Raw genomic sequence first — 26,089 nt, forward strand, 5'->3', positions numbered from 1 at the left:
CTGTGATTTTGGTTAATGTGCATTATTCATACTACTAAAACCAGCAACATGCTAGTGTGAAGAGTAACTGCTAAGATACCAGAAAGTGTTTCCATATTTCATGGAAAAAAATGAGATACCATCTGCAGAGGTTGTCTTTTATTTTAATTTTTCGTCATGTTGCTTTTAACCATAGGTGGTTATACATTATGCTGTCAGTCTTGTACTCAAGTGTAAAAATGATGAGCAAACTTCGTCAGAATAGCAGAACCTAAAATGGCTGGTACTTACATTGCCTTGTATTATGTGAATGTCAAGATGTCTCCATAAAAGTGTGTCATTTTAATCAGATATGGGTCAGTCAGGATCCAAACAATCTAAGGCTTTTTTAAGTAAAGCTGACCCAAAAGGAAAGCTAGAGTTAATCTCAGTGATCTCTTCCTTTACAAGTTATTTTGATATCTGAGGGCCTCCTATCAGTGCTCTGAGTGATATGAATAGCATTTGTCATGTGTGTTCCACGTGCTCTCTTGCATGCTGTTCCCATAGGAGAACAGTATTTGAGAGAGGATTTTGTTCAGAGCTTGTGTGGTTTGTTCAGTATGTTTCTCTGACTTTTTTAAAATTTATTTTATATGCACTGTGTACTTCTTTCAGGACAGGCAAGGTCAGAAACATGTTTCACACTTAAAGTAAAAGGCAGTGATGCTGTGATGCCTGTTTCTAACAGGAGTTGTTGCCCAGCCTCAGACTCTCCCAGAAAAAAACTTCCTCTCTTTCAGACTCTTCTGCTTACTTTTGTGGTAGTAAGTGCCACTTTCTACTGGAGCACCTTCCCTCTCTACACCTGGAGTCTTTCCTGGTTGGTATATGCTCAGCCTGGCCATTCACCGCTCTGAAAATAAGAACTGAGAACCTTAGCTTGATTCTGCTCTACAAGAAATGGGATCTTGGGTTGCCTAACGTTTCCTGTGTAAACACTAGTGATGTAGTTTTTCACAGTCCTCCAGGCGAAAGGGGCAATTCCAGAGTATGTTCCACCTTCTCCTCTCCATCTGTTATCAGTACGACCCTACACCAAATTGCTCTTACGAGCATCTCTTTCCATTTACTAGAGAATCGATAAGCTTATATGACTCGTATAGACCAGACAACTAGCTTTTGGACAATTGAATGTATTTGGGAGGAGTCTCTGCTTGATACTCAAAGACACGTTTGCTCACTGTGACTCATTACACCAAAGGGATGTTCTGCCCATTTTGTACAAGCTGGAGACATCATGCTGAGTGCTTGCTGTTACACATGATTCTATGATTTGTGAGTACTGCTCTGTTCAACAGAATGAGACAGAATCTGCTACCTAACAGGAGGTAGCTGAAAGTGTTATTCATAGACGCTGCTGTGAAAGTTTAGCAAAAACAGGGAATTAAGGAGTACACCCAGCCTCCCAGCTGAACGTGCAGTTGTGGCTGCCAGCACCACTGCTTACTGGGCCTGCCAGCTGAAGCACTTTCTTGCTTTGCCTCTGCTGTTCTTTGTCTGTGGGCTGATTCTCTTCAAGCACTGTTTTAACTTGGTGATAATGGCTGCCTAGGACCAGCTGTAATCTGCAAATCTCATTGCCCCATCTCTGGGCAAACCAGATGGCATGCCATGTATTATCTAGCTTCCTCCAACACAAAGGTTTCTTTATAGCAAGTGTAAATATGAGTACTTATTATTAATTTTCCTACCTGTTTGTTTTCCAGCCTCCTAGATCTGGTATGGTTGCCACCCTTTGTCTCCTGGTGAAAAGTAACTAGGCTTCATACTAATTAAAAAAAAAAAAACCTCCCTGCAAGATAAAACAAGAAAATATTTAAAAGCTATGGAGTTCTTAAGTAGGCTTGTGAAATATGATTTTTCCGTCATTTTATCTAGAAGCTGTACAAAGAGTTGGCAGCTACTATAGAAATTTGGTGGACAGGAGGGATTGCATTATTATGTGCTGAGAGCTACTGAGCAGTCATCTGCATGATGAAAGGGATGACAGAGAGGCAGAATGCCTCACTTGTCAGGATGAGACATAGATTTGCTTGTTATTTTTATTTTTAATTTCATGAGCCCAGTTGCTGCCCTGCTATTCTTCCTCTGTTTTATTCTTCCCATCTCACAGCTGATAATTGATTTTGATTAGCCTATGGACCAATTTTGATAGTAATCACAAAACTACAGCTTGCTTCTGAGTGTGAGAGAAGTTAAAGAAAACTCGCAATTACCAATGCTGCAGAAAAGCAAGCATGGCTACATGCATGTGTCTGTGCGTTTGTGAAAGATATGGGGGAAAAGAGTGGGAGCTTTTAAGCCTCTCTGGGGCTTAAAAAGCTTTTCTCTGTGATAAACGTGCCTCTGAAGTCAGTGGTGCCATTTCATATACATGCACAATGAGCCAAATCCAAGCTCAAATCATATCGGCTTCAAGGCTTGATCTTGGAACTGCACTGCAGTCAGGACAATGAATCTACAGGTGCCTTTTAGATTTGGATAAAAGAGTTTGGTTTAAAATATTGTTGGGATGATTCTTTAAAAGCAATTAGTTCTAAGAGGTTGCACTCATATTGAAAGGCATTTTATTCAGTCTGAAGTCTGGCTGACATTTCTCCTTTATAACAACAGATGGATAGTTGTATTTCTAGATGCCGTGCCTAGGTCAGCATGAACATATTCAGCTGTGAGAAATTCTATATCTAATTTGACTATTAACATTTTACATTAAAAAAAAATCAGTACCTGTAATTTTATCTAAACCTATTAGCACCAATATATACCACAATATAGTAGCCAAGCATTTGTCCACCACTCTGTGAGACTGAGAAAGGGTTTTGTCTAAAAGCTTAGCTAAATGACTTGAAGGTCCAGTAAATTTCAACCATACTGCAGACTCTTCAGGAAACATTAATATAGAATCATAGAATCATTAAAGTTGGAAAAGACCTCTGAGATCATTGAGTCCAACCGTTAACCTAACTGCCTTCTCCACCTCTAAACCATGTCCCTAAGCACCACATCCACACATTTTTTGAACACTTCCAGGGACTGTGATTGCACCGCTTCCCTGGGCAGTCTGTTCCAATGCCTAACCACTCTCTCCATGAAGAAATTTTTCCTAATATCTAACCTAAATCTTCCCTGGCACAACCTGAGGCCATTTTCTCTCATCCTGTTGCTTGCTACCTGGGAGAAGACACTGACCCCCACCTCGCTACAACCTCCTTTCAGGTAGTTGTAGAGAACAATAAGGTCTCCCTTCAGCTTCCTCTTCTCCATATCTTACCTTCCCTAATTAAAATTAAAAAAACCTTAAAGATTGCAAATGAAAGTAACAACAAAAGTTGTAACCTCAGTAGAGATGTTTTTTGAGATTCAAAAACTTTTGGCACGAGAAATCTTGAGTTGGTACTTCTGATAGTTCTGCTGTATGTATACCCAGTGATTTATTGCCTTCAGTCTCATCCAGAGGATAATGCTAGGAATACACTGCCAGTGCTTATGTTCTAAAATTGTTTAGTCACTTCAGAATTGCTGCCTTCTAGGGTATGTTCAACTAACCTGTGCTCTCTGAGTAGCTATGTTCCCTGTATGGTTTCACACGTACTACAACAGATGCTGTTTAAATGAGCCTAGCTTGGCAGATGGTTCAGACTGACCTACAAAATTGACAGGTCCTTAATAATTTTTTTAGGAGACACCCTTCTGAAGGGAACAGAAGGCCTAATATGCAGACTGGACCCACTTCTTAGGGAAGTCTGCTGCCTCCCTGGGGCCCAGGTTAAAGATATGAAGAGAAAACTTCCTAGCCTAGTACAGCCCTCAGATTATTATCCGTTATTGATTTTTCAGGTAGGCAGTGGTGAAGTTGCAACTAGAAGTCCAAGGGCAATCAAGAGAGACTTGAGGGCCTTGGGATGACTGGTTAAGGGATCAGGAGCCCAAGCAGTGTTCTCCTCTATCCTTCCAGTTGCAGGGAATGATGAGGGAAGAACCAGGATATAAACAGCCAATACCTGGCTCCGAGCCTGGTGTCACCAGCAGAATTTTGGGTTTTTTGATCATGGGTTGGTCCACACGACACCAGGCCTGCTGGCAACAAACTGGGTACACCTGCCTCAAAGGGGAAAAAAGGATCTTTGCACAGGAGTTAGCAGGGCTCATTGAAAGAGCTTTAAACGATATTTGAAGAGGGAAGGGATAAAACCAGGCTCGCTAGAGATAAGCCTGAGGGCGGCACAACAATGTTTGAGGGATGGTGTGCTAGCCAGGTCCTTCAGTCTGCCATCTCAGAGGACGTAGGGCATGGAGATCTATGCAGCAGCAGACGCAAGGGTTATGGATATGTTAGAAACCATGGAAGCACCTGAGAATTATCATGTAGGAATTAGGGCTTCTTCCTCCAAAAAGGTGGTGGGATCAATAGTCCAACTGAAGTGCATCTACACTAATGCATGCAGCATGGGCAACAAACAGGAGGAGCTGGAATCCATTGTATGGTAGGAAAACTATGATATTATGGTGGGATGACTCACACAACTGGAGTGCTGCAATAGATGACTCTTCAGAAGGGATAGGCAAGGAAGGAGAGGTGGCAGCATAGTCCTGTATGTTAGGGAGTGTTTTGACTGTCTAGAGCTTAATGATGGTGATGACATGATTGAGTGTTTATGGGTAAGAATCAGTGGGAAGGCCAACAAGGCAGATATCGTGGTGGGAGCCTGTTATAGACCACTCAACCAGGATGAAGAGGCAGACCAAATATTCTATAAGCAGCTGGGAGAAGTCTCACAGTCGTTAGCCCTTGTTCTTGTGGGGGACTTCAACTTACCAGATGTCTGCTGGAAATACAATACAGCAGAGAGAAAACAGTCTAGGAAGTTCCTGGAGTGTGTCGAAGATAACTTCCTGACACAGCTGGGGAGGGAGCCAACTAGGGAGGGCGCCCCGCTGGACATGTTGTTTGCAAACAGAGAAGGACTTGTGGGAGATGTGATGGTTGGAGCCCGTTTTGGGCATAGCGATCAAGAGTTTTTGATTCTTGGAGAAGTAAGGAGAGGGGTCAGCAGAACGGCTACCTTGGACTTCCAGTGGGCAGCCTCTGGCCTGTTCAGGAGCCTAGTTGACAGAGTCCCTTGGGAGGCAGTCCTGAAGGACAAAGGAGTCCAGGAAGGCTGGACATTCTTCAAGAAGATAATCTTAAAGGCACAGGAGCAGGCCATCCCCATGTGGTGAAAGACGAGCTGGTGGGGAAGAAGACCGACCTGGCTGAACAGAGAGCTTTGGCTGGAACTCAGGAAAAAAAGAAGAGTTTATGACCTTTGGGAGAAGGGGCAGGCAACTCAGGAGAATTACAAGGATGTTGTGAGGTTATGCAGGAAGAAAATTAGAAGGGCCAAAGCCCAACTAGAATTTAGTTTGGCTACTGCCGTAAAAGACAACCAAAAATGTTTCTACAAATACTTTTGCAACAAAAAAAGGGCTAAGGTGAATCTTCATCCTTTATTGGATGCAGGGGAAAACATAGTGGCAGAGGATGATGAAAAGGCTGAGGTACTTAATGCCTTGTTTGCCTCAGTCTTTAACCCCAGACCAGATGTTCTTGGGGTACCCAGCCCCCTGAGCTGGAAGACAGGGATGGGGAGCAGAATGAAGCCCCCATAATCCAAGGGGAAAGCATCCTGCTACACCACTTAGACATACACAAGTCTATGGGTCCAGATGGGATCCACCCAAGGGTACTGAGGGAGTGTCCTGGTTTCAGCTGGGACAGAGTTAATTTTCTTCTTAGTAGCTGGCAGACTGCTGTGTTTTGGATTTAGGATGAGAATAATGTTGATAACGCACTGATGTTTTGGTTCTTGCTGAGCAGAGTTTATACTAGTCAAGGACTTTTCTGCTTCTTGTGCTCTGCCAGGTGCATAAGAAGCTGGGAGGGAGCACAGCCAGGACAGCTGACCCAGACCGGCCAAAGGGCTATTCCATACCGTATGACATCATGCTCAGTATATAAGCTGGGGGAAGAAGAAGGAAGGGGGGGACATTGGGCGTGATGGCGTTTGTCTTCCCAAGTAACTGTTACGCGTGATGGAGCCCTGCTTTCCTGAGGATGGCTGAACACCTGCCTGCCAATGGGAAGTAGTGAATGAATTCCTTGCTTTGCTTTGCTTGTGTGAGCGGCTTTTGCTTTACCCATTAAACTGTCTTTATCTCAACCCATGAGTTTTCTCACTTTTACTCTTCTGATTCTCTCCCCCATCCCACCAGGGGGAGTGAGCAAGTGGCTGCGTGGTGCTTAGTTGCTGGCTGGTGTTAAACCACGACAGGGACCTGGCAGAAGTGGCCACCAACCCATTTTCCGTCATTTATCAGCATTTGTGGCTAACCAGGGAGGTCCCAGTTGACTGAAAGTTAGCAAATGTGACGCCCATCTACAAGGAGGGTCGGAAGGAGGATCCAGGGAACTGCAGGCCTGTCAGTCTGACCTCGGTGCCGGGGAAGGTTATGGAGCAGATCATCTTGAGCAGCATGTACAGGACAACAAGGCGATGAGGCCCAGTCAACATGGGTTTATGAAAGGCAGGTCCTGCTTGACTACCCTGATCTCCTTCTATGACATGTTAGATCCAGTTGGCAGCTGGTCACAAGTGGTGTTCCCCAGGGCTCAGTATTCGAGCCAGTTCTGTTTAATATTTTTACCAATAATCTGGATGAGAGGATCAAGTGCACCCTCAGTAAGTTTGCAGATGACACCAAGCTGGGCAGAAGTGTTGATCTGCTGGTGGGTAGGAAGGCTCTACAGAGGGATCTGGACAGGCTGCATCAATGGGCCAGTTGTATGAGGTTCAACAAGGCAAAGTGCCGGGTCCTGCACTTGGGTCACAACAACCCCATGCAACACTACAGTCTTGAAGAAGAGTGGCTGGAGAGCTGCCTGGTGGAAAAGAACCTGGGGGTGTTGGTTGACAGCCCCCTGAACATGAGCCAGCAGTGTGCCCAGGTGGCCAAGAGGGCCAATGGCATCCTGGCGTGTATCAAGAATAATGTGGCCAGCAGGACCACGGAGATGATTGTGCCCCTGTACTCGGCACTGGTGAGGCCGCACCTCGAGTACTGTGTTCAGTTTTGGGCCCCTCACTACAAGAAGGACATCAAGGTGCTGCACTGTGTCCAAAGAAGGGCAACAAAACTGGTGAAGGGTCTGGAGCACAAGTCTTATGAGGAGCAGCTTGAGGGAACTGGGGTTGTTTAGTCTGGAGAAGAGGAGGCTGAGGGGAGACCTTATTGCTCTCTACAACTACCTGAAAGGAGGTTGTAGCGAGGTGGGGGTCGGTCTCTTCTCCCTAGTAACAACCGATAGGATGAGAGGAAACGGCCTCAAGTTGCACCAGGGGAGGTTTAGATTGGATATTAGGAAAAATTTCTTCACTGAAGGGATTGTCAAGCATTGGACCAGGCTGCCCAGGGAAGTGGTTGAGTCCCCATCCCTGGAGGTATTTAAAAGATGTGTAGATGTGGTGCTTAGGGACATGGTTACTGGTGGACCTGCAGTGCTAGGTTAACAGTTGGACTTGATGATTTTGAAGGCCCTTTCCAACCTAACCGATTCTCTATGATTCTATGATTTACCATTTGGACATTTTTTCTATTATCTATAGACTATCAGCAGTTAGTCTAAATGATTAAGAAGTTTGATAAAATAATTGAAGAGTATTTCTCTTCAATTTTAGATAAGTCTCTGCATATGGTTCCTCTGAAGAAAATGCCAGTGGCAGTAGTCACAGCACTGAACAGTATTCTCCCTTACAGATAAAGATTTTCAGAAGTTCTCAAGGACCAACAGTTTCTGTTTTTATTCAGGGAGTGTGGATGTGTGCTACAAATCTGGCTGCTAGCAGAAACAGCAAATCAAACATGCTTTGACTCAGCAGGTCTCCTATGGAGCTCTGCCTACATTTTGAAGCTGCCTTTTCCAGGAGGCTTTTTCCTTCAGAAATGCAGCTAATGCTGCAAGTGCAAGGTATGTACCTTGCAGTAGTTTGGTGCATGTTGGTCTTGCCAGCCTAAAAAGATGCAGATTTTGGGAACACATTTATTTCCTATACATAGGAACCACTTGTAGGACATCATTTTCTGCCTGGCTGAGGTCTAAATTAGAAACAGGGAATAATCAAAACATCCGATTTAGCTGAATTCTTTAGACAGCATCCACACGTTTCAAGTAATTGGTCTAGTGGAATCTGATTTTCTTCAAAAATTCCTTCTTATCAAATCTGAAGGGGAAATAAGTGAATGTTGAGAGTGGCTCCATGCCACTTGAATGCATAGTTGGTTTAGTTCAGTTATAATGTCACAGTGGTTGTGTTCATTCCTCTCTTATACTACCACATGTAGCATTTATGTTTGTTAGCCTTTTCCATCATTACATTTAACTAGGAGCTGTTATGCCCCGTTTCCTTAGTGGTTCAGCCCACATAAGGTGTTAGCTTTATGGCAGTGGTACCTTACAGTAGAAAGGAGAGGGTGAAGGCTTTGTATGGTCTCTGCAAATGCTATCAACTAAGTATGTTGAGTTCTATAGAAGTGCCAGGAAAATAAATGCCTCTGAGTTGAAGTTAAACCTGTTTTTATAAATACAACCTTTCTAGACTTATAATGACTGAATTGGAGTCAACAAGTTATTTATACTCAGGATATTTCTAACACAGTGTCTCCGGCTAGGTCAGAAACAGCAGGAATGTAAACCATGATCTAAAAGCCTGAAGTTTTATGTTCTAGACTGAAACCCTAGACTTGAAACTTTTCTAAGACCAAAGGCTAGGCAGGGACAGAAAGCACATTGTGTGTAGTTGTTTACACTGACTTTAAGTTGTTCCTCTGCACCTGAAAACATTGTCCCAACTTCAGGTGCTCATCCGGTGATATCTTTATCATTGCCTGGTGAATGCTGAAGGCACAGCTGTGAAGTGCTTCCTTGTGCAGGAATTCAAAATTTGAGAATTCCACATTGCTGAAGTCTCAGATTCAGGGATGCTTGCTTGGGAGACACACAAGACTGAAGGAGCCTAAGAGGCTTGAATTATTGAAGTTTTCAGACTATCTGTGTTTTTTAAGCCTGTCAAGGTCTACAGAATTGGTTGTTCCTGCATTTTTGGCTGAAGCCTACGGGAGCAGGGAGGACAGCATCCTAGGAAAAACTTCGATTGCCTTCACTTTTTAAAAGATAAAGTATTTCTCAAAAATTATAGGATGGATATTTTTTAATGTACCTGTTGGAAAGGATTATGATTACACATCTTCTTAAGAAATTCAGAGGGTCTTCCATGAAAGATGTTTCTCTTTCCTCTTTTTCTCTTGCTTTTTTCTCTGGTGTCATTTAAACGGCTCCCTCTTACCAGTCTGCTCAAGCTAGTCACCTTTGAGAAGGAGTCAGCTGGCAGAAGGTACATAAACTGCCTATTTTATGGAGACAGAGGCTTAGGACACAGCAGGCAATTTGTGATTTTAAGAACTCTATTGTGCTGTGTTTTCTTCTGTATTTCTATAGAAACTATTTGCAGAATTTAGTACTAACCAATATGCTTGGAACAGCACGAAAATGAAGTTAATTTCAAATTAAAGCCAACAGAATGCAATACTGATTGTGCGTCCTTCATCTGTGCCCATAATAAATGGGAGATGGTTATTGGGAACTGGGTCTGGACAAAGACAATAGAAATGAAACAGTAGCCATCAGGTAAGACCAGAGTAGATCCTGAGCTGTGCAATATGAGTTTAGCCATTACCAGAAATGTGAGGATTTTTTCCTATAATATACATGGCTTGAATTAAATTCTTCAAGGTATCATTTGAGATTGTTTTAAAGCAGAACCTTAAAGAGTCACTATGCTGCTATCAGTTCAAGATAACATTCAGAATTAAGGCTTTTAAAATATGAGCATTCACTACAATACAGCATTTGGCAGCTGGATTTACTGGATATGCCAGTATTAGTTGTCATTCTGGACAACTTTGTGGAAAAAAATTCTTCCATTTCTTCAAATTATTAGCATTTTCTTTCCTTTTAGCACCTAACTAAACTATAAGTTAGCATCTACGGCTACAGTGCACTAGAAATTGTTTTTTTCTGTGTTCTGTAGTGTCTCTCTTATTACAAGAATTTGCTAGTTTTGGCTGGGGTAGAGTTAATTTTCTTCATAGTAGCTAGTATGTGGCTATGTTTTGGATTTGTGCCGAGAACAGTGCTGATAATACAGGGAGGTTTTAGTTACTGCTGAGCAGTGCTTACACAGTCAAGGCCTTTTCTGCTTCTCACCCCACCCCACCAGCGAGTAGGCTGGGGCTGCACAAGAAGCTGGGAGGGGACACAGCTGGGACAGCTGATCCCAACAGATGAAAGGGCTATTCCATCCCATGTGATGTCATGCTCAGCATATAAAGCTAGGGGAAGAAGAAGAAAGGGGGGGACGTTTGGAGTGATGGCATTTGTCTTCCCAAGTAACCGTTACACGTGATGGAGCCCTGCTTTCCTGGAGATGGCTGAACACCTGCCTGCTGATGCGAAGGAGTGAATGAATTCCTTGTTTTGCTTTGCTTGCGTGCGCACCTTTTGCTTTACCTATTAAACTGTCTTTATCTCAACCTACCAGTTTTCTCACTTTTACTCTTCCGATTCTCGCCCCCACCCCACTGGTGGGGAGTGAGTGAGAGGCTGTGCGGTGCTTAGTTGCCAGCTGGGGTTAAACCATGACAAAGAGACATGATGGCATTTTTTGAATTGTCATTAAGAGAAAAAATAAAATTGGAAAATACATTAGCATGTTAATGGGCAAGTGTAAGAAGTCCTCAAAGCAAATTAAGCCCATTAAGTTAATGTCAGCACTGCTACATGCACTTCTAAAGGGCATATGTTCTAAAGGATACCTTCTTTTTGCTTCCACCTCTAAAATTTCAGTCTAATATTCATGCTCAGCACATGCTTGATCTACAGACAGACTATTTTTCTTTTACATCTCAATATTGAACTTAGTTCTATAATTTAAGAAAATTCCATTATTTGCTGTATATGAGGGAACAAATCTGGAAAGTGTTTCTAGTCAAACATAGCCTCCATCCCTCTTTGCCAAAACGTATGACCTGACATGCAGAACAATTTGTGTGGTTCTACTGCACAGAGCGCAGACGCAAGCCATGTATACCATCCCCTGCGCGCGCCCTCAGGAGGTCTGTACCATGGGTCTCTGTCGGGACATGAGCTGTATCACGTCCGCTGGTGATCCACGCAGAAACTGAGAGTCTGCCATGGAGCTGACAGCAACCTCCACACAGTAATGCGGCTTAGAGCCAGCTGGAACAATATTCTGATGGAGCATACCGATATTAAATGTATTAACTTGGGCTTGATATAGACAGAGATTTAAGGAGATTCCCTGTTTTTTTGACATAGCTATAGTTTTCAGCCAAGCAGGTGCAAGAAGTTGCATGTTGGTGGATAGTTTCATGTCATTCTCCTAGTTAAAACAAAAGAATGAAATGCTAGTATTGCACAAATTATATTCTGTGAAAAGAGGAGGGTGAAATTTAAGCATGAATATTTCAGAAGAATCACAGCTTAGTATATTTTTTCATTTGTGTCTAAGTCTTTCTTCTGCACAATGGATGAACATAAGGGGAAACAGGACGGGTATTTTTTAGAAACTTAAATATAGGAAACAAAACCACATATTACAATTTGAAATATTGTTAGTGGTTGTAATTACATGAAATTTACAGTTTTTCCTTTTATTGCTCACTGTTGGAAATGGACTTTTGTTATGCACAAAATGACACTAAAATTATTTTCATTTTTTCTTTTCACTTTTTACTCCTGTGAGAAGAACTAAGGCCAGTGGCAAATTAGATATTTTTTCTAAAAAATATATTTTTCTCACTCAAAATCACATCAAGACATTTATCAAAAAGTTATTCCTGGTAGAACTAATGTGTTTTAAAAAATTTAAGCAAAACTCTATATTCCAGGTCAGTTTGCTTAGCCATTTTTCACCCATTGTTTGGTACGGAATTCCTGATGTAGTAAATTGCATATGGAAAACCGGAAAACTTAGTTCTCTGAGATGACAACTTATTTTTTCCCTCAAAAGTCTGTCATCAAACTTTGGCTCACAAATGCTAAACTGGTGCTAGCTCAAACCACCTAAATGATTTCCAGTTTCACAGACCCACTCCAAAGTCTTCCACAGTGTTTCTCCCAGCATACGCAAAAAGAGTATCCCACATTTCAAACTCAAGGGCGGGGCATATCCCTAGAGATTTGAGGAGCAGCATCTACTGCAACTGAGTCTCTCTAAGGAAAAAAAAAAGCCATCTATGATGAGAGGAAAGTGTTGCAAATAGATTGTTTTACGTTTTTAATTACAGGTTTCTATAATTTTCAGCAGATCACTCATGACAGATCAACAAAAAATATTCAACGTCATCCAAACTATCTGTTCATTGCTTGAAGTTTTGGATGTGCCAGAAAGTAATGCATTACTCTCTCTTATCACTGACATTGTCAAATGCATGGCTTTAAGTTTGCCTGGAAAACTCTCAGTGACAAAAAAGAACATATGGATGTTTTTTTAAAGGCTCTTCCTAATAGCGTATCTGATGTTAGGCTTAAACAGCACAGTAGCTTGGACAACATTGCTTTGATGAAGATATTTTCTTATCTTTTTCTTTCTACTAAACCCTGAGTTTAAATATGCATATTATGTGTGGAAATTTATGCAAATCCTTATCCAAGTGTTTTTGTCTTGAAAATAGTAAACCTTTGATTTAGAAGTTCAAACCTCATCATAAAATGTTTTCAGTAGTTTACTGTCAAAAAAAATTATTCATGCATTATAGCAGTTAATCAGGAGAGACAGCTGTTAAGTTGTCATGACATTTTTCATTCTTTCCTATTTTTATGGTCTTAAACCACAGAAAGAAACATACTTGTGCAACTGAAATTATCCATATGTGGTTCTTGGTCCCATTGGCCCTAACTCACACTTGCTCATTTCATTAATTTTGCTGTGGGACTAAGCACTTCTGCAGAAGGTCCTATACCCCCCTTGAACCTCCTTCACTTTAGATGTGCCATTTTCTTAGATACTAGGCAGCCACCCGGTATCAGGGTGTTCATTCAACTGTCCTCAACTGCATCAAACCATATTAATGCTGCCAGCGGGGAGTCTAATAAGAAAAGGGAATAAATAGTGCCTGGACAGAATTCTCTCAGGGTGTTCCATGTCTTTCTTTTCCCTCAAATCTAAGATCAGGCAGCACAATCATGAAGTTGTTGATAGCAATCACTCACGCAGATCCTGCTCAGTCACCCGTGGCTGAGTGGAGCTCCTCAGTGGAGCTAGTCTCACTAATATGCTTCAGGAGTTCACCAGCAAGATTGTCACCCTTGACTTCCACTGGAACTAACTGGCCTAGCAAGTGGCTTAAATAACTACTGTTGGTTTTTTTTTTTAATTTCAGGTCACACAGTAGTTGATTAGGACTGCTGTTGATCATAACTATACATGACTTATTTCGGTATCATGGATTGCAGCCTCTCTGTTAGCACCAGCTGCAGACTGGTAACTACCTCACGAGTGTGGCTGCACCTCCTCTACAGCCCCCACCCCTACAGATAATGGCTGCAGTTCTGGAGATTAATTTTTTTCTCTTTTTATTAGAGCAGGGCAGTAGTAAGGAAGGCTGCATCATTCCATTCCTAGGCCCTTTTTCCTCACTCATAAAAATGTGGCAGTCCTGTCTGATACGAGACCACCAAAGTCTTTTACTTGGGAAAACGTGACAAACTAGCAAATCATGCCTGGCTACTATTTACATCTGGCAAGAAGAGACATCTGGCTTAACTAGTGCCATACTTCAGTTCTAATCCCCAGAAGCATATGTGGCAGAATTATCCTCTAGTTCATGAGTTTCTGCCTGTTGCTCTTTATGATCAAGCAAGAAACAGAACATACCTATTTTGTAGCCTGCTGTCTCTCAGCCAGTAACTGAACACCAATAATTAATAATAATAGTGCAGATGTGACAGTGTGAACATAAACTCACGTTGTTGGACTGGAAATTTCACAGTGGAGTTTCATTGCATGGCTGATGAGGCAATATAGATACTCAGCCATTCAGAGAACTGTTGTTAAATAAAGGAGGTGTCTTCTGTTCTGTACCAGATCCTGCTCTTCTTCAGATATGGTCACTGAGGGGTACACTGAGGTAGATGAAAGCAAACCAGATGATGAGATTAACATCTAAATGCTGCCATGCTGAACCGCTATCCATTAATTAGGCTATGCCATGATACTCTTAATGAGATTTTCAGTTTTGTCTGGTTTTTCCTTTGATAACACTTTTATTTTTCAAAAAGTTCAAGTGGAAAATGCCTCTGAGAGGCCAGTGGTGAGCTGCTGGAGTTTATTAGGAAGATAAACAAACTTAAGCATGGTCATATAACTGTATGCTAAAGGAGGTATACGGAAGACTGATTCCAATATTGAGTCTAGTCTGTCTCTTTATTTTATAGAGAGACACAGATAGTAGCAAAAGAAACAAAACCTGGCATGTTATCATCAACTCACAATATTTATTTTTGTTAATAATAAATGTCATAAAATCTTGTGGCAATGATAGTTGTTATTGGCTGAACAGTAACTAATGTATTCTTTTTATTTCCTTGTAACTGTGCATGTTGACAAAATTACACTGTCGTGCAGTGTTCCCAAGTGAAATCTCTGCTGCAAGCCAACAACATGTGAGTCGTATCAGTGACTCAGTAATGTCCCTAAACAGTTCCCACTCTCAGCTCAAGTTGCAGAAGATTTACTTCTCTCCGTACTCTAATACTCTAAATCTGTTATTCTTAACTTCAGAGGATTATCATTGCCCCTGCACCAGACTCAAACCTTGAGATTCTCTGAAGGAGATGTTCCTTTGGGAGATTTCAGATTTGCAGTTATCTTCTGTGGATTGGGGTATATGTAAGTAGCACCAAAGGCTGCAGTTTCATTCATGCAGCCTGGAGGTTATTTGTTAAAAAAGCCAACAAAACCGAGACCGCGCGAGCCAGCTGCAAAGTAGTGTACAGCCTTGTGGGCAGTCTGAAGAAGTTTAACTGAGTTCCCTCTCCCTCATTAGCTTCCTCACCTCTGATCCCCTCAGGCTGCTTCCTTTCTCCTGCTAGCTCCTCTGGTTTTGATTCCTCCTTTCCTCTACATCTCATTTCAACACAGCTTGTTTAGAGTGTTAAGCACTGGCAGTTTTAAAAGGATGATAGCTATGTGAGATACAGGCTGTATGTGGGTGAGTACAACAAGTTTTATTGGAATTCAGCCATCTGATCAAGCAGCAAAAGTGCCGTCAGTGTTCTTATATTGAAACCCAAGCTGCAAAGTGACATGGCAATGTAACCCAGTAATAGTGGTTATTTTCAAAGCATAACTTAACACTATTTAGGTCTGACCTGCAAATGAAGCAACCTTTAGAGTGTCTTTCACCAGAATATTGCAAGGCCTTGACCATTAAACTAAGGCATTCATAGTGAATGCTTAATAATGAATGTTTTCAATTAAAAAAAAAAAAGTTTAGTTTTTTCAGTCCCATTGTTGTTTGAGTCACTGCCAAATCCACACAGACAACATCAGAGCATGAGCAATGTAACTTTTGGCAATTTCAGTTTCAAGGGAATAATGAACAGTGACTTAAAACAGATCTTAAAACTGTAATGGTGGTAGGTTCCAGCTGGCTACCAGAGCAGATTGCATGGTACTTGAAGAACCGTGTATTTCAGCTTCTTAGGAAGCTCAGGAGACGGATATTTTCTGAACAGACTATGTCTGGTATAAATCCAGCAGACCTGTAGAAGCATTACAACCTAGCTCTCTCTGATTGTTACAAAAAATCCAAAGCTACTGCCTCAAGAAGGAGTTTACATCAGGAAATCTAATTTTATCATATGCAGGTGTGGCCAGCACCCCCTGCTCCCAGCCCCTGGTAATATGGTTCGCATAAATAACACCATTTTATAAGTCTAATGGCCGTTCTCTGTGACCAAGCTGGTCACTTATTCATTCCCTTTCCCCTCATTATCAGTCCCTGAAGGTCTTGTGCACCAAGTAGACAAACCAAACAGATTTCTTCTTCCCCTCCCCACCGGCCTCAAGATTCCTGGGTGCCAGGCCGATCACTCCCTTCCTCACCAGCCCTGAAAGTCCCAGGCACCCAGCCAACCAGGTGGTGATGACCCTGTCATGGAACAGGGAAGCATAACAGCACCCAGAGCACTGTCTATAAAATTAAGCAGTTACAAGTCCTAAGTGAGGAAACTGGACTGGAGTTGCTGCTGGGCACTGAGACCCGGGACTCCCCGGTGGCCAGGGTCTGCATCCTCCAAGGACTGAGTGAGTGACTCGTCTTCTTTTATATGATTCTTGAGTCTCAATTATGATTGCTATATTGATACAGCAAATCATGTATTAAGGTCTGACCCAGTCTGCAGAGGGTCTAAGTGATTAGAAATCATAAGTTAAGTTAAGGTCTAAGTGATTAGAAATCATAAGTTAAGTTGTAATATAAATTCTGTATTATGCTACTTATAGATTGTACTACATTGATTCTGCTCCTAGAAATTCTGTGCCATTCTAATCATAAATTCTGTGCTATACTAATCATAACATTCTGTTAAGAAAATAAAGCTTTAATTGTAACTACAATTTAGTGCCATCGTCATTGTGCCAAGGATCCCTAAAAGAACCTGTCTGTCCCCTTAGCATCAGGTGACAGCATGTTACAGACAAATAAACATTTCTGAATTTCTCTGAATATAGAGTTATTACAAAATAAGGAAAAAGAAGGAAAAATATCTTGTTAATCCAAATTAGAGATTCTACTTTTGCCCAGTGCTCACTCATGTTTCCCACAATACAAGAGGCAGTAGGGCCCTTCTCTTTCTGGAGAATAAGTAGGACAGAAGAGCCTGTCTTCTATTTTGGCCAAGGTTTTGTGTGTTTATTAAATAGGCTTTAGTGGAAAACATACTTCAACAGCACCTAATTTCTCCAGACATCATGTGATGCCCTTGCAGAACTGGCAGTGAAAACAGTGAGCCTTGTAGGTCACAAGCTGCTTATAAAACTCCCCAGGGGGACCAGAGGAGGGACTGCCTTTCTGCTTTAATCCTCCTCTGTGCTGGCCACCAAACAACCGAGGAGCATCTCAGTGGCTGAATATGTTGCTGTTGCTTTTGCTGTATAATGCAATGCTGCACAGAAAGGTGCAAGCTAGCTGAGATGCCCCAGCGAGATTCTGGGATAACACTGTTTCCAATGCTTAAGCTAATTTGGTCCACCCAAACTTGGATATCACTGTGCAGTCCTTAGTTCATGCAGTATAGACTTTAAATACAAATTATTCCTGCAAAGTCATTGCAGGTCTCCCTGTGGCAAAACCCAGCATACATAGCCTCAGCAATTTAGGGATGTTCACTGTAAGGGGTCAGGCAGTGACAGCTCAGTGATCACTTGTGACAGGTATTTCATCTACACATTAGTGCTTCAGCAGGAGATTGTGAGCTATGGTTTCAGTGGAGTTGGGGAGAGGAAATTAGAAGGCACTGGGTCTGTGCACAACTCCTGGAAACACTGAGCAAAATGTGGAGAAACAGATGCTGTTACATATCAGTTCAGCTCTAATTCTACCAGAGACAATAGGGACCTCACTCCATCCTTTCTTCTTTCTTGCTACCATTGGGATTTTAAAAAGTGCAGCTAAAATTTGATTTACACATGAAATCATGAGAAGAGTTGTAGCTGTCCGGTGTTCACAGCAGGGAAAGCTTTCACAAGCTCTTCGCTCCCCCCTACTTGTAGCAAACATGCTCTGCCATGAGTTCACATCATAAGATGAACACACTCCAAGGGGAAGAATAAATCAATATATTTTATCTTGAATTGCCTCCTGTCACTTGCACTGTAAATCTCTATTTACAGTGCTTTGTTCACAGCAAGTGAAAAGAAAGTGTTATATCAATTAAAAAACACTTGATAGGGAATGGCTCCCTGGAAAACCATAAGAGTGACAAAACTGATTTCAGGCCCAGTTTGACAGAGACAAATCTGCATGACGTCCCCAGTTTTTCCATATCTACGTTTTAAACTGTGCCTTTCAGATGTACACTAAACAACAAAACTAGCATCTGCCATGTGAGGTGGTTGTTTTTCCTGTTGTTCCTGGAGGGCAAAACTCTGTAGGAAATCCATATTAATTGAACACATGAAATTCACACTTAGCTATGTGCATACATTAGCAAAGGCAAAGTGTACTAAAGCAAGCAAAAATAAAGACAAAAACCCAAATAAATTATGTTTCAAAACAAGTCTGAAGAAAGAACAGGACTCTAGCAGTTTCTCTTGATAGTCAGTGAGAGGAGCCTGGGTATTACAGCTCCCTTGCTACGAACAAGGAGATAAAGGAGCTGAATGTTACAGCCTCTGGGAAAAAAGGAGAGAAGGGGATGCAAACCTTCCTTTAATGTAATATTTAATATCAGTCCTTTCAGTTTCAGTTGCTGGGGCAGAATCGGCAAACACATCATTAAGACCCAGTGACAAGTCACCCACAAGAAACCTGCATCTGCAATTTAAAAAAAAAAAAGAGACAGAGAGACAGACAGACATAGATTAAAATTGCATGCATGTAAGCTGTGGAAAGGTTGAGAGAAATCATAAATATCACTTTTGTATTATAGTTTTAGATGCACAAATTGAAATTAGCCACCTTAGCCTCTCTCCTTATTTAGTACAGCCTTTTTAATCTACCATTTTTCTGAGCTTTTAAACCACAAATGCTCACACTTTACATAGCAGTTAAAGTTATATTTCCAAGCAGATATAAAGATATTTCTTTCATAGATCAAGGAAAATCAATATTGGTAGTTCATCTTAAATACAAATGTGTATTCATTTTTATAATCTTCATAGTTTTGTTGTCTATATGTGTATTTACATGAGCAGATTACAGAAAATACAAAAGTAACCAAAAATGATCAGGAAATGTTGCCTCTAGCTGAAAATTCATACAATATCTGTTAAGAGAGATTTATATTCTGAAAGTCATGGGTGTTTAAAATGACTTTTCAGTCTCCATGGAGACTCTTCGCTGGGTTAGTTACTGCAGTCAAAGCTTAGATATATAAACAAAAGTATGAGTACCATGGCTAGAGGGGAAGTCTGGGTTTATCTGAGGTTGTTAAAGGGCTTTTCAAACTGTCTACCACAGTAAAACAGTCTTCTGGATCTAATGTGTTACTAAGAAAGTAAAACCTAATCTTTTCCTCACGTTTAAGTTAAGATGTTAAAATTTAAATAGTTTTTTGCCCTCCCAAAGCAGAGAACTTCCAGGGCTCATATTTTCAAGAAATTTGGGTTTTAGCTCTTTTATAAGACTATCTAAACTGCAAGCCTTGAGCTAAAGCTTAATTTTTTTTTAATTCCAGTTCCATACTTAATTATTTCTCTCTTTCCCAATACAGTCACACAAGGAGAACCCAGTCAGAGCTTACAAGAGCTGTCCTGCCAGCTTAATGTGAAATGTCCCAGGAGGCAGAAGGGAACCGTGCAAGGGGGTGACAAAACCGCATCTCTCTTAAAGAGACCAAAAGTGCCGTCCCACACAGCAAACAGGGAGTGCAGACAGAGAGCGAGAATGATCTGAGGCCTTGTCTTCTTTTCGAAGAGGATGGTGAAATCCCAAATGGACAGAAAGGAAGGTTTTAAAGAAGGGATCTGAAAAAAGAAATAGGTCCTCCAAGTCAGCCAAGAAGAAGCAACGGTGTTTGTCAAGAGTAGTAGTTATGCTGGAAAGTAGATATATCTCTAGTAGAGAAGGACTGGAAGGTGATCAGACATCCTTCAGAGATTTCCTCAAGTCAGCTTCTGCAGTAGGTGAAGGACAGCAGCTCTTGCTGAGGAGCACAGTCCTTGCAGCGGGAGTGGGGGTCACAGGGCTGCAGGAGATATCGCAGGGACCTGCAGGAACCAGAAAATGCCACTAATCAGAGGGAGCTGAGTGAGGGCTGGGAATGAGGCAGCACAGATCATCCCCCACAGCTTGAGCACCTGTCTTCAGACTGTGACTAGGATAGAGCAGGAGGGCTCACACAGCAAAATCACTGGGGAACTGCTGCTGGAAGCTTGTCGTTATTTGGTATTTCTCTTATTGATCTTTGTCTAATTCATACATACCCTCATGCTGATTTCTCTCCCTAGTCTCCACTGCAGCTCTTTAAAAATAATTTCTCACTACTCTGTGGCTCTCTTCCATACCCTCTAACCTATTGACATCTTCATTTTCATTGGTGTTCTTAGTTTTTCTCCTGAGTCCAGAACACCAGCATCTTCTTGAGACTCCTTCCAAAAATGTGGTTTATCCCCTCTTCACTTAACTGGCAAAAGCTGTCATGGGAAGGGATAAAGGAGAAAGGGAAAAGGCTTTTTGTAAACTATATTTAAACAAGTCTTGGAATGGTTCTGTTTTCACTTAGGTTCTGCCAGAGCCCACTTGTGGACACATACATATTGCTGGAAAATCTCTGAAGCAGCTCTCACATTTCAGTCTGATTTTATGTAATAAACTGCTGAAGTTGACTTTTCTGACAGCAAAGGTTATCTTGAGAACAGTGCAGCAAAAGACCAAACAAGGGTGTTTCAGTATTGATCTGGTATATTCATAGCACAAAGCTGAAGCTGATGACAGTCCTTTCCGCAAAATCACTTCCTGAGCACTAAGGGCTAGAATGCACTTCCAAAGCACGCTCAGCTTAAAACAGCAGAGAACTGTGCTATCCAAGAAGAAGTGCTGGGTGGCTTGGAAATGCACAGTTATCCCCACTTGTATGGGCAGCACCCTGCTGTAAGAACACAGTCAGCTCTTCTCCCTGAGCATGGCTGGTAACCCACACTGCTTTCTGCAGAAAGAATTTCAAGTACTAGAGTTCATCCCATGAGTTACAGAAAGGTGATGAAAGTAAAGGCTTACATTAAATTACTGGGTAGGTTAAGGCGTTTCAAATTTCCATGTGGTGTGCAAAGTGAGGACAGCTGGACACCGTCTCCCATTCTCCTCTGTCCTATTATCATATACAGAGGAAGTGCTTAAGTTTGCTTTCATGGCTTCTAGACTAAAGCTGCCTCATATGCAGCCAGCTTATTCCCCAGCCACGGACAGACCTTGCTAGCCTCTGTCTGTGCCCAGCCAGTCAGGCAGAACTGGGGGAGCATTTTGAAGTGTAGAGTTGCACTGTATGTGCTTGTTAGATTAAAATGTTATTGTAGAATCCCACAGATAAGATGGGTCCCTGTCACAGCTTTATTACATTCAGGTGGTTTTTGCCTTTGTAAAGACAACAGTCTTCTGATGTGCAGCAGTCTCACCAAAATACAGTATATTGAAATCAGTTTCTAGATTTCATTTTCTTTAATAAAGATTTTGGAGGAAATGAATAAAAATTGAGATTTACAAGCTGCAAAACATGTGAAGGCAAATTATAACGTAGGCTCATTCTTATTTAGTAGAATACTTGAATCATTAGCTGTCTTATTCTATGATGTATGTACATGTCCAATTTGTTTCTGTATTGCCTGTCCTTATTCACCATGTTAATAGTGCTTTCTTGTGGTGGAGTCAACACTGATCTCTCCTGGACTTGGACTAACTTGGACTAAAGATCCAGATTTTGAAAACAAGGATCTTCTAGTAGTAAAAGTCACAAGGAGCTGAATGGCATCATAAAGTAACTACTTTGATACTTGAATATACTTAAGTTATTTTTATTAGGGATTACTGGTATGACAATTAATTAAAAACTCCAGGAAATGCAGCACTCCTTTCTTATGTGGTAAGATTTAAACAGAAAAACATACTCAATACATTCTGCATGAGAATCCTAGGGAGGGAAATGCTCATAAACACAAGTGTTTGGATTCACTTTTAGGCATTATTAAGTCAATCAGTCAATACAGATTTCATTATCTTCATTTTTACTGTATTGCTTTTTGGAGTTTTTTGTTTATGCTGAAGGCAGTGTCGCACTTTTCCTAGGTATACTTAATTGAAAACTATTGATTCATTACATTGGTTGCTCTCTTTTTGATTTTTTCCTTTTTTACAGCCATGGCCAATTTCATACACATAAGGACCTGCTGCAGAGAGCTGAAGTCCTCCACACTATTAAAAATCAGGTTTTAAATGTCTTTTGCTTTCTCATTTTCACCTATAGCTAAGGACATCAAGGATGAAATCAGCCAATCCTTCCTAATTAAATGCCTGAAAAATATGAATGCTTGAAGTATTGCTTATTTAATATTCAGCAGTTAATCAACATTTTTAGCATTTCTTTTGATTACCATTTCATGGTGATTTTTTTTTTTAATTGAATTCTGCATTTGTAAAAATACCTCAGGAAACTAACAGAGTGGAAAGAGGGAATTTCTGTAAAGAATGTATACATACCTTACCGTGGAGTACATGGTTTCCTTCTGAGCCTTAGCAATGAAGTCTGCTGGGAACGTCTTTCAGTTTTGCTCAGGATTTAGACAGGGGGGAAAGAAGCAAAAGGCATGAAGAAAATGAGGTGGAATCTTTTCTGTTAAACCAGGTGACTAACTGTTTTGTTGTGTTTTTCTGCTTGCTCTTTGCAGACACAAAGTTGTAAATTAGGATATTTGGGGGATGTAGATTATTTCTTTGGGCTTTGGCTTTTGGGGAGATGACTATATAATAAAGAAGAAAAAAGTGCAAAATAAAAGGCCCAAATTAAATGGCTATAAGAAAGGGGGGGTTAAGAGTGTGAATAGTGAGAACTGTGCTTAAGAAGGATAGCAAAATATGGTAAGAATCATTTCACTCTTTTGAAGAAAGAAAAATTGAGAAATAAAGTGGTTCTGATGGGCTGCCATCAGGTTAGCGGCATTGGCTGTACTCATTCCAGCCATTTTCCGTTTTGGGAAACTCCCCATGTCTTCACTGATGGCTGACGAGCGGTGCATATTTTGTGCTAGCTCACTGTGACATGAAAGAGCAGTGCTGCTCGGCCTCCAGGCCTGGGGCAATTTAAAGCCAGAGCAAGGTGTTGTATTTAGAAGCCACAGGAATCTGTCTGCTCAGCCAGGGCACATGCCAGGGCTGGCCAAGGTTCCTGGAGCAGTGGTGCCCTTGACGTTGTCAGCAGAGCTTTAGACCTCCGTGGGATGGGGTTCAAGAATATAAGCCTGTCAAGTTTTAAACAAATTCCAGCCAAATTCTAAGACAAAATGTCATGTTCACAGTAAAAATATGTCAAAATGTATGCCTCCTGACATATATAAAACTGTGGAGATGAAAAATGAAAATAAAATACGCAGGAGCTGAGCTTGTTTCTTCCTCCAGACATTTATTGCTTTGCTCAGTATATTAATTCATTGCAGCAGTTAATTCATAATATCCATTTATTTAAACACAATACTATGAAATAATGTATCTGTAACTTAGTGAGCAGGTGGCAAATATAATATAAACTAGAAACATAACAAATACCAGAGTGTCTGTTCAGCAAAGCACATCCAATGCTCAGTGTCTTACACACATTAAAGAAGACAGTGACACGGGGTTTTAAAGTATCTAAAAAAAACTTCAGCCAGCATGGTGCTTCTTATGGTGATTAAAAGGACATTGCCACTGTATTCGTTGAACAAGTTTAAGTCTTAAAGTAAGTCGTTTATAGATCAGCATTAATATTGTTTTTTTATTTTGGCTATACCTCACACAAATTATACATCCAGAGTGCTTTATTGTCACTTTCAAATATGTATTACTGTTAAAGGAGTACTTGGAGATCTACCAGTAGAACACCATTTTTCAATATTCAGAATTGAAGAAATAGCTGTGTTTCAGCTTTTCAGCTGAAGCAACTGTGCTGTTCATGAGGAGCCTGTCTAATATCAGCTTTACTGCATACATTTAAATGTGATTTTCGATGTTGCTGATCTGTACTGAGCTATGACCAAAAAAAAAAGAAAAAAAAAATCTAGGGAAGAATAGAGTCACAAACATGAAAGTATTAACTTACAAAAGATTTCTGGTTTGGTAAAATGCGATCTGTGATGATACAGCATTGATAGATGTCCTAGGAAGGAAGGTGTTAATCTTCAACTAGACAGAGTTAATTAGAATAATGGAAGGATATGAGAATGAGGTCTGTAAAAGATATTACTTATTCTTGTATGTCAATACATAACAGGAAAAGCAGACAATTCGACTTTGGGGGCCTTATGAACTGCAAAGAGATTATAGCCTAATTGTTGACATTTTTTCTATATGAATGATTTTTATGATGGATTTTTAACCTCTATTGTAAGAGTGTCAATAATTATCTGACCTGAACATAGTATACACTGAAGAAGGACCTAGAAATAAATGCTCCAATAATAATTTTCACCTATGGTCTGCCAGATACATGCCCAGCATTTTAAAAACAAGTAGGTTCCTGTATACAGGTAGGGAGTATATCCTATCTGACCTGCAGCTGGCTGCATCATTGGGCTAGGCAAGTCCTGTTTCTGTGGGCAAACTAAAACAAAATATTTCAGTCAGTCTGAGAATCTTCTTTTTTTATCTCCAAAAGAATATTATTACCAAAGTAAGAACTGGGGGGAAAAATCAGAGTGAAGAAAATATTTTATTCTCTCTTAAAACTGGTAAGACTTTGTGGTGAAAGGGACTGTGTGGCTTGCAAACGGCTCCATTTTGTTTTGTTTCCACGGGTTGAGGTTCTGAGGTACCTTTACACCCTTTTTGGTGTTTTAAATGTTTTCAGACCTTTACCAAGGACCATGAGGGCCAATAATATCCCTTTTAAAAAATTACATGTAATATCACAGTCTCAAGAGCTGGTATTTCAAAGAAAATGGTGAGTTTTATGATAAATTTTAAGAAAAATAAAATCTTGGCATTTGGAATGCTGCAAACTTATAACCTTTAATATATTTCCTTGCAAGAAACATACCCTACCACAAACAAATCCATTTGTTCTCCCTGGAAATTACTAAAAAATGGATGGCTTCAGAAAATATTATCACAATGACCTTAAGAATGGCTCTAAAAATCACATTATCACTTAGACATGATGATGTGAACTAACTGTACATTAGGAATGTAGCCGAATCCTGTTTTCACAGTATTTTGTGAAATACACAGTGTGTATTTCACACTTTATGCAGTTCCCAATTATTTTCTTCCTTCATCAGGTTCAGCTGAATTTCAGCTGGTGAGTTTTTGGCTTTCCTTTCTTTCTGCTCATTCGCCAGCTTGGGCTTTCTATGATGCCAAGGAGAAGAGAGTAAATTCACCCAAAATAGTTCAGACCAGATGATAATTGGTATATGCACCAGGCAGCAACCTGACTGCTTCTGGGATTTGATCTCATGTCTCTGTGTGATGCTGTGTTGCGTTGTATCACTTATACATCCAGATTACCTAGGAGGATCCCTAAATTAGTAACACATGGTGCTGTACACATGCTCTCCATCTGTATTTGTGTGTGTATATCATCCCTACATTAATTATCCTTTCTGTTTTCACTTTCCTATACCCTGAATTTTAATAAGATATGATGAGAAAGGTAGATTGATTTAGTCACAGTTACCCTTCTATTGTTAATATACTGCATTAAAGGTCTTATCAGAACTGAGAGCCAGTTGTAATAGGCTTCATGCAAAAATGCCATATAATATGTCAGTTCTTACAAAAATAAAATAAACCTTTGGAGCTGAGGTTATGGAAGACAAAATAATGCTAAATATCTGGTGGAACTTTATTACAGGTTTGTAAATTCTGTAATAGGATGGGAAGTGGCTTGTTTCCATAAACAATTGTTTACCTATATTCATTAAGTAGTTATTGTAAAGAAGATAATATGTTGGCCAAAAGGCGTTTAAGTGTTCACAAGTACTTCAGATACATTGGAAACAAATTCTTGTCAAGGAGATTATCACATCCTTCTACACTTTTGCTT

At 40.7% G+C, this 26,089-nt stretch overlaps 1 protein-coding gene across 2 annotated transcripts in view; it reads left to right on the plus strand.

Annotated features, from left to right (window-relative positions):
- Nucleotides 1-26,089, plus strand: part of RAB3C (RAB3C, member RAS oncogene family) — a 140,721-nt gene that overhangs the window by 65,414 nt on the left and 49,218 nt on the right. The window lies entirely within an intron of this gene.

Source organism: Nipponia nippon, unplaced genomic scaffold, assembly GCF_047370975.1.
Source record: "Nipponia nippon isolate SJK-2023a ecotype South Korea unplaced genomic scaffold, ASM4737097v1 scaffold_20, whole genome shotgun sequence".
NCBI classification, from domain to species: Eukaryota; Metazoa; Chordata; class Aves; order Pelecaniformes; family Threskiornithidae; genus Nipponia; species Nipponia nippon.